The sequence below is a fragment of the Maniola jurtina genome, chromosome 11 (genome assembly GCF_905333055.1).
Source record: "Maniola jurtina chromosome 11, ilManJurt1.1, whole genome shotgun sequence".
NCBI classification, from domain to species: Eukaryota; Metazoa; Arthropoda; class Insecta; order Lepidoptera; family Nymphalidae; genus Maniola; species Maniola jurtina.
The window spans coordinates 7,132,637-7,142,633 of record NC_060039.1 but is presented as its reverse complement, the minus strand read 5'-3'; the positions used below and the strand labels follow the sequence as shown (position 1 = coordinate 7,142,633).

At 34.1% G+C, this 9,997-nt stretch overlaps 1 protein-coding gene across 2 annotated transcripts in view; it reads left to right on the top strand.

The window, feature by feature from the left end:
- The first annotated feature begins 394 nt into the window (after positions 1-394).
- LOC123869363 (protein O-mannosyl-transferase TMTC2-like) overlaps positions 395-9,997 on the top strand; it is a 127,566-nt gene continuing 117,963 nt past the window's right edge. For both annotated transcript variants that reach the window (XM_045912247.1, XM_045912246.1), the window contains exon 1: positions 395-680. The gene's annotated coding sequence lies outside the window, so the exon portion shown is untranslated. The remainder of the gene's footprint in view (positions 681-9,997) is intronic.

Sequence of the window (9,997 nt, the reverse complement as noted above, 5' to 3'; positions counted from 1 at the left end):
CTTTTCACCGCCGGAACAAAGTCACCGCGCAACAAGTGACGTTTCGTCGACCTTCACCAATCAACACACCCTAAGACTTTACTTTTTTCTTGAATAATACTTACTCTTCCACATTCTGATTGTTTTAAAAAATAGCATGAAGTATAGAAGAATACTTTTCAACCCATTGATTGAAACTGATTGTTGATTTCCTCTGTTTGTTTCTTTACAAACAGTTGGTCCGAGTTTATTTACTTTCCACCACTTTTAAATGAGAATGGATGACAAACGCGCATGCGTGAGACGAGAGGGAGAAGAAGAAAGAGGGATGGGAGACAGTTGTACTCGCTCCGACCAATCGATTAGTCGCATAACGATAGCGGCTTCTTAAATGCAGATGTGTCGTGTACAGCAACGTCAGTCGGTAAGCAGAAACCGTCTCGACCATACGACTATGGCATCACGGAGCCAATGTCGTCTTCGCGTTATCCTTTGTAGTGATCGCACAGTTAGCCCGTCTAAATGGCACGCGGTTGTATGTGATTAATGTTACAGAGCCACACGTATAAAAATAAATGTTAGATGAACGCGCTGACTTTTAGAAAAAGTTTCCGATTTCCGGCACCGGAACACTCGCTAAGTGTGCAAATAAAATGAATTAACAAATGAAGTGAACAAAGGAGGGATTGTAAAGCTGGAAGGTAATATTAAAGGCTATAATTAAATAAAACAATGTGTTTACTTTGGGTCTCCATAAACTGTCGACGGTAAGGGTTCCCGGGGTAGCCGTATATTAGGAGTAGGCGAAATATCTACAATAATGTTTGGATCTTATTCCTATAAATTCTATAAATCTTTATTATTATCATTATGTTATTAAACGTCCAGTAAATGCTTACGACGAAAACAAAAATATATACTACACTTATTCAGTATTCAACAATGCAAAAATTCAAGTCCTTCAACAAAATTAAGGAAATGGGTACATGTTTATATACGGATCCAATTAGGTTTATCGTATGCTAACTTAAAAATATAGTAAGTTATGCTATCGTTACCTTATTTACATTTGAGGAAACAGGAAAATACTTGTATAATATACAATCTCTCTGGTTTAATTAAAGTCTGTAGCGCTTTCGTAGTATACGTAGCTTTCGTAGCAGATTCACGTAGACGTTCCTACGAGATTTAGTCAAGATTTCCATAAATTATTATTATGAGTAGGTAATGATAACAAAGATTACGCTACTTAAAATATGACTTTTCGTTATAACTGAAACAGTTCTATGTCCCAGTTGAAATGATATCCATCATAATATTAGAGAATTAATGTAATGAACATGGTTATGTATCAATTTTTCTAATAGATAGAGTGGAGGGGCAAAACTCATCCTATTAACGTATCTGTAAAAGAGTTTTTAAACATTTCGGAACTAAGATATTCTTTCTTACGTATTTTTTTTAAGTTTTAATTTTTTTTTCATTTCATATCATTAAATATTCAATACTTGATAATGCCCACGGCTTTGTTCGCGTGGATTTAGGTTTTCAAAAATCTTGCGGAAACTTTCTGATTTTCGGGGATAACAGGTACCCAGGATCTTTGTATCAGGTATCTTGTACCAAATAGATAATGATGTAACTTCATCCACGTGGATTTAGGTTATTTAAGAATTCCGTGGGATCTTTTTTGACTCTCCGAAACAAAAACATAGCCTATGTCTATTTCCGGAATGCAATCTTTGTACTTATTTTGGCAAAATCGGTTTAATGAATGGGCTGTGCAATTCTAGCAGGCACAGACGCACTTTTGCATTCTCACTATATTAGTATTCATTTTTGCACATTCGCGTTAAGTATGGATGCATGTTCGGGATTATATTATGTTGATGATTGATGAACATAAACAATAGTGTGAAGATGGTTTTAAGAGAACATTAATGATTTTTACGTAGATTATTATTAAAAGTTTTGTTTCATCATCATCATGATCAATCCATTGCCGGCTCACTACTGAGCAAGGTTCTCCTCTCAGAATGAGAAGGGCTTGGCCATAGTCGACCATGCTGGCCATGTGCGGATTGGCAGACTCCACACACACCTTTGAGAACATCATGGAGAACTCTCAGGCATGCAGATTTCTTCACAATGTTTTCCTTCACCGTTAAAGCAAGTGATATTTAATATATATAAGATATTAACTGTACAAACTTCCAAAAGTTAAAGGTGTCTGCCCGAGATTAAACCCCCGACCTCTAGAGAATATTGTGAAAAAGATGGAACTTTCGCGGAATAGGTATCAACTTTTACATATATGTACCTATATTTTTATATCGGAACCTTGTCGGAATTTTCGGGCACAGTTGTCACCCTATCAACGATCTCATACCCGCTTTTACGGCTTCAATGATATTGAACATTTTATTTAACGATCGGCACGTGGAATCGTATGTATATTGATATCATACTAATGACGTTATTACCAATATGTTTCATACATGAGTTTCATGCCAAACAAATTTTTGAATCCAATATTTCTTTGGAATGAATTTTGACGATCCAATTTACGGACGGAAACTGTGACAATTGAGTTTCTTATCAATAAAGTTGATTTCGTCGAAAGTCGATGTCCAAATAGCCTTCAAAATAACATTCAAATCTATGAATTCGTCCGATATATTATCACTTGTACTCATAAATGTTACTCAGTGATTTTATTTCGTCTTATACCCTATGATAACACAATATTTAACATATTTATTTATCTTCTATATACAGAATAGAACAAATAAACTCACCCGTGCTTTTCAGCAACTATTGAACGTAATATAAATACACATTAATTATAGACCAATTTTATTAGTGATTTGGTATACATAGGCTAAATTACAACCAGCAAATGAAAATGAGCCTTCATTCCCATTGGCATTTGTACAATTCGATCCGCAACACCATGTTTGACGAGCCATTGCCACAATCCACATAATACCTATTTACATAGTTCTCTATCCGTTAGTTACGCGGTTTAACAAATAAAATCTCTGTAATTATTTCGATAGGGTAGGTAATTAGGGGCTTAAATAATCCCTTTTAAAATAGTTTCCGTTGTAAAACCATACTTCCATACTAATATTGTAAATGCGAAAGTGTATCTGTCTGTCTGTCTGTCTGTTACCTTTTCACGGCCCAACAGTTTAACCGATTCTGACGAAATTCGATATAGAGTAAGCTTGTATCCCGGGGATGGACATTTTATCCCGGAAAATCAAAGAGTTACCACGGGATTCCTAAAGACCCATCCGTTTAACCGATTTGTATGAAATTTGAAACAGTTCCCACGGGATCTATAAAAAACTAAATCCACGCGGACGAAGTCGCGGGCATCCTCTAGTTCTGATATATTTAAAAGTCCTTGTGTAAGCATATTTTATTTAAGCTTAAACTCACAACATTGTCAGCCAGATCGTTCATTTTTAATCCTATTCAATTATTTTCGTCTTCTTTGAGTGCCATCTTCTGTTTGAGGTTGGTATGGTAGGTAAGTATATAGCCTTAATTATTAAGACTATATGTATAGTTGGACTTTTTTCACCGCCGCTCCACCCAGTGACCTCAAACTCATATCAAACTACTCGCAGGATAATATAATTACTCTTCTTCGGCCACCTTCGTAATGCTTTTTATTTTCCTTGTATGACGACTTGGTGAAGTGTGTATTATGTGGGCATATATTTGGAGTAGGTAATGCATTGTGTCTTGGATATTCAAGCTTTTTTCTTAGAACTTATTTGAGTAATTTTATGGACTCTTATTAATTAAAAAAAAAGGTTTGCGTTATTCCAGCTTAAACCTACTCTTTTATTCTACCCAAATTTTAATGCCTGAAGATATTAAGACGTCTGGTTAAGTCGTATCAATGACAATAAAATATTTCATCCTAAAGTGCTTAAACCTCTCGGCGAATCTCTACAAAAATTGGCACACACATATCGTGGGGAAGAAATATTTTATTCGTAAGGATAGCTTTATTTCGGTTGCCTAGTACCAAATGATGCCTCACCCAAGATACGAGTAAGAAATGTGATATTTTCTAGAGAGCGTCTGCTTGCTTCAAAGAGAATAATATAGGTGTATGGTCTTATGTATTCCGCTTTGGCGTTTACGTTATTTTCTAATTGTAGTATCTTACTGAAAGTTTTTAGAGGTTTTTAGAGAAAGTTGCATGTGAACAATTTACCTAGTACGAAAAAACGCATGATTATTATCTTATATGTTTAATAAAGTAGCACTGTAATCTAGCATTTTAATTGATTTCACAGCACAAAAATAGCTTGTATATTTTTAAGAAACTGCTGGATTCTAGTATTTTGATTAGTCTCAAAACATATTTAACATAAAACATCGTTGTCAGGTCTTATATTTTTAAGAAACTGAACCAGATTTACTTAAGGTTAAGAACTGGAGTCAGGTTAAATTATTGTAACTGATGAATGTATGTGCTTGGCCACATCTAACCTTTATCTCCACCCGTTGAAGTTTCTCGAACTAATTTCCGATAAATTTCTGAGTTCTCGCGGGAGTAACGAGCCATCGAAATTTATAGCCTCTGAAATGCCATTTACCTAAGAATTGGGGTCTAATCTTGTGTGAAAGAGTCGCGCGAAGCCGATCCGATGTATTTGTGATTTTGATACTTGATTTACTGATTTCACTTCGAAACTGAGCTCGCTGTCTTTATCGGAGACGTAAAATTTTGTAACATTTTTTGTTTTCCAGTATATTAGCTTTTGATATTCTCGCTTTTCATAATAAAGGAAGAATGATGATAGGTTCTTTGATATTTTTCTGATCGTTATTTATGTTTTGCTTTTTAATTTTCACAATATATTTCTATATTTAAGTAAATGCTAATTAGCAAAAATAGCAAAAAAATATTTCTATCATAACACTATTCATTAATGCTATTACTAGCCGATGCCCCTGACTTTTTCCGCGTGTATTTAATAATGTTTTTTTTTACGTAGGATTGCTGAATATTTCCGAGATAAAAGTTATTAAACCACTCTTTGTTTAATGCTCTACCTGCATGGGAAATTCCTATCAAACATTTCAAAGGTTGGCCCCAACAAAAAGACGGGCAGAACAAAAATACAGACAGTTAGTCATCTTTGAGCATATTTGCGTACTCTCTAGTATCCACCTAGTATTTTTTATTACACTAAATGATGTCCGCAACTTCGTCCACGTGGATTTAGATTAATTTGTTCGTTCCAAAACAAGATATCGTAAACGTTTTTAATTACCAAATCCCATTATTACCTACTAGAGGATGCCCGCGGCTTCACCCGTGTGGATTTCGGTTTTTTAAAATCCCGTGGGAACTCTTTGATTTTCCGGGATAAAAAGTAGCTTATGTCCTTCCCCGGGATGTATCCCATGTCTGTACCAAATTTCGTTCAAATCGGTTCAGCGGTTGGGCCGTGAAAACGTAGCAGACAGACAGACAGACAGACAGACAGACAGACAGACACACTTTCGCATTTATAATATTAGTATGGATTTATAAGAGTTACTCTTTTATGTGAGGTAAAAATAATAAACCCCGAAATTAATTTCTATTATTTATTTAAATTTTAAGTATTTAACGCAATGATTTGTAGCACATCTGCAATCATGTACACTGATTGCAAATCCGATGTTTAACGAATCAACGGTACAATTAATGACATCCGTTTTGAAGCTCAACGGACTGTGAGGGAAATATTTGATTGATGATATTTTATTTAAACGTAGCTAATCATTATTTTTTAGAAGAATCTGGGAACCTTTATCCTTATATTTGGATTGAATCACACGGCTATTTTAGATTTTTTACCATACATACCTGAATTAAAAAAACTATACTTATATTAAAAATACCACTAACCATACCCGCTGCATTAAAACATACTATAAATAAGTACTCTATCTTTTTTCAAATATTAAAATCTTTAGAAAACCAGCTGTAATACAAAAATTAAAAATACGACGGCCTTCCATATTGAATTTCAAAAAAAAATTGAAGGCAGTGTGACTCGACATAATGTAAGTATTCTAACGATATCCTCACAGTACCATAAACTCGGTACTCATACACGATTTTAACGATATCATACATCCAAATCTGTTCAAGTATTTAGAAGTTATGGTGGAATAAAGAAGCTCACATAGATACATACATACATACATGAGTCCTGAAAATATTACACTCCTTTTTTGGGCACTCGTGTAAAACTTTGCCAAAGTTATCGAGTTCATCGATACAAGGAACGCCCCTACCAGGAACTTAAAATTAAAACCGGCAGTGCGGGATGTATCCTATTACGAGTACTACACTAAAACAAGTTCACTTCGACAAGGAAGCTCAGGTACATTTTACTCTGACATTATAGATAGCGGTTTGATACTCGAAATTCATTAAAGTGGTCGAGATATGTAAGCTAATACAAAGGTATAATCATACATTTTGAGAACGCACTCGCCATAATATTTGCAAATACGTACCTATGCGCAACTGTTATGTCCTAAGTACGGTTCAGATCTAAAATCGTACTTTTGACATGCCAGTTGATAGGTACATAGAACAAATATGGCGAGTGAGTTCTCAAAATGTATGCACTACATACTTACGAGTATGTAGGGATATGGTGAGATCGTGGTCAAGCTCTACAAACGGTACCTACTTAATTGACCCAGTGAAACCCAGTGTTATAAGGAAGAATAATCTATAAAATTCAGTACAGGCTGCTGCTATTAGAATTATTATTTAGGTATATAAAGTACCTAGCTATCCAATGCAATATAAACCCCATCTGAAACATAAGTTGCCTTTTAATATTATTAAAGCACTGTGAGTATACCCCGTTTGGGTAAACATGTCTGTTTTCGCCCGGGTCGGAGCCAACCTTGGATATAATCGTGGGAAAGCTCCCTCCGCCCAACTCATGCGAGATTATTTACCTGTATCTGATTCTTTGTCTATTTTCGCTTCACAAAGTTCGCTTTATTTGCTCTAGCCGATTGGTTCATTCTGCCATAACAAATGTAACGGAGATATTACTCGTTTGTTCGGATTAACTTTTTCGCGAAACAATCTTGTTGGTGATTTCCTTTTACACAGCTATGGTATTGTGACCTTGATTTTATTGTCAAGATTATTTAATGCAAGGAGCAACTCTGTCTCCATAGCTTTTAGCTATGCAATAAATGCTAATTTAGCTATAAAAATCTCTATATATAGAGATTTTTTTATAACTGATTTTGATTTGAAATACTGTTACAGACACACCATAGCTTTTTGCAGTGTTTCTGCGACAGTGTCTCAGATATAAAAGGAAAAGGGGGTTACATAGGTGAAAGTTTGTATAAAAGTCCATCATTTCCCAAGATTTATCTATGAAAATTGGTACCTATCTGGGATTCCGATTAAAAATAAAGAAATGGAAGGAAATAAAGAAATTTAGGATTTTAAGAAATTGTAAGAGAAGAGAAATTTATAGGGGTTTTGTAGATAATTTATATATCAACTAACAAATTGCGGGCAAAAACTAGTCACACTAATATTTTAAAGGCGAAAGTTTGTATGTGTGTGTGTATGTGTGTGTGTGTGTGTATGTGTGTGTGTGTATGTTTGTTACTCCTTCACGCAAAAACTACTTACTGGACGGATTGGGCTGAAATTTAGAATGGAGATAGATTATACCCTGGATAAGCACATAGGCTACTTTTTATCCCGGAAAATCAAAGAGTTCCCACGGGATTTTCAAAAAACCTACATCCACGCGAACGAAGTCGCGGGCATCAGCTAGTTTCAAATAAAAATGAAAGAAAAAATGGAATGATGAATGAGATTGGAACATATTTTGGAAATAAACAAAGAAATTGTTAGGGGAAATGTTAAATATCTGGTGGTAGATTTTTTTGACGATTCAAAAGCATTTGTAAAAGTTTAACTGAATAAAAACATTTTGAATTTGAATATCTTTGTAATTCTATCGAAATTTGGTACAATTACAACATCCATGGTACAATTCAATTTGTCACAATGATTAAATATTCATTCTACGAAAATATTATTCGCAAAGCTATACGAAATTCACAAAAATAAAACTTCTAATGCAATAAAAATGCAACGACAACGACCTCCGGCTGAATTCGAACACATTACAGTTTTAAAGTGATCGACGGGAACCCGAACAGGATGCAGTCAGAACATAAATCTTGTTAACGTGATAACTTTTGTCCCAGTTGAGACCGGAGGGAGCGACAGACGCGACGTCGTGAAAAATGTTTGAATAAGACCGTGCACCTCCTTTTAAAACCGCATTCTAATGCCGTGTATAGACTAGTCCAATGTATCATGTAATGTAACACTTCTACACTGTTACAAACGGACGCATTGCGTGCTCGAACCGTGCAGTTACTAACGTTGTTGTTTTGTGGCAAATAAATGTTAACGTTTAGGCAATCCAGCTACTCGACGTAACACTTTTGGTGAGAAGACAAAAAAGGACGAAAGTTTTTGTGAAATAATTGTACCTAGTGTAAGTGCTGAAAGAACACGTGAACAAGATGTCTCTTTAATCAAGAAAGACTAAGATGTATCAATGGACAATTTCTGTAATATGTAGAAGATTATTAAGCTTAGGTTATAGTAAAATGACTAATTTAAAAATTCATTGGTACTCAGTAACAAAAAAAAAAACAACTACAAACTTTCTATGCGAACACGCGTGCTCATACGTCCCCTTTTATTTCATTGTCAGTCAAAAAAACTGTCAAATATTAATTGATGGGTCGTTTCGCGTACGAATCATAATATCCATAGAGTGCGCGATAGGCATGGTTCGTGCGCGTCCATACTATAGGAATTTGTTACAATGTTGAACGTGTTACATTACAGCAAAGTGAACAGCAAATTTTTGCATTGCATGATTGTCTGTACCCAGCATAAATCTTTAAATTGAAAAAAGCCTTTAAAGTAATGAAGCCGGTGAACATAAATCTGCTCGATGTGACGACGTGAAAAATGTTCCGAATGCGTACTTTAGAATCACTTATTTACGTGGGTACATTGAAGAGGAATTTTTTAATATATTTCTGGTATCTGTATTTAAATTGAATTGTTATATTTTGAACCTACTTTATTTGAATTTTAATTTAAAAACGATATTATTAAATCAGATTTAATATTATAGTTATATTTGCGAAAAAAAGGTAGGTACATTTATACATTTCTTATTTGATTTTTTCTTAATTTAATTTACAGTTATTTTAATTATATATCTATTTATATTAGATTATTTTTTATTAACTTAAAACATTGCATGAAATTAGCCATTGAAAAATTTTATTATGTAACATTTTATCAATCAAGGTAGATTTTATACATTAAAAATTGTCAGGTAATAAATAATCAGTCATAGACATAGTCTTCAAATGCTTTTATGTGGATCTTTACAAATAAGCTTTTACGAATGATGATTTTCATATCTTAAATATTTTTTGCCATTCAATAAAAAGTAAAATAAGAAAGTAAGGAAAAAACACGGTTTCCTTATATTTTGTAGTAGGTAACAAAATAGGTAACAATGGTAATGATTTTAATGAACATATTTTTGTTTTCATTACGAACATTACAATATTATTGTAAGTATCTACCTAACCTCGTGGAATTTTTTGCTTCATCGGTATAAAAAGTATCGTATCTGTTTCCAGGATGAAAATTATCTTTGGGCCAAATTGTGTTAAGATTGGTTTAGCAGTTGACCGTGAAATGAAAACAGACAAACAGGCAAACTTTCACTGCTAATACCCGTGGATTCCTACCACGCGAAAGGTTTTGAAATACCATGAATACTTTTCGTCTGAAAATGAGATGAAAATGTCTTATGTTTTTCTCCAGGTTGCAAGATATATCTGTGCCAAATATCGTCAAGATCATTTTAGCGGCTAAACCGTAAACAGGTTACAAACATAC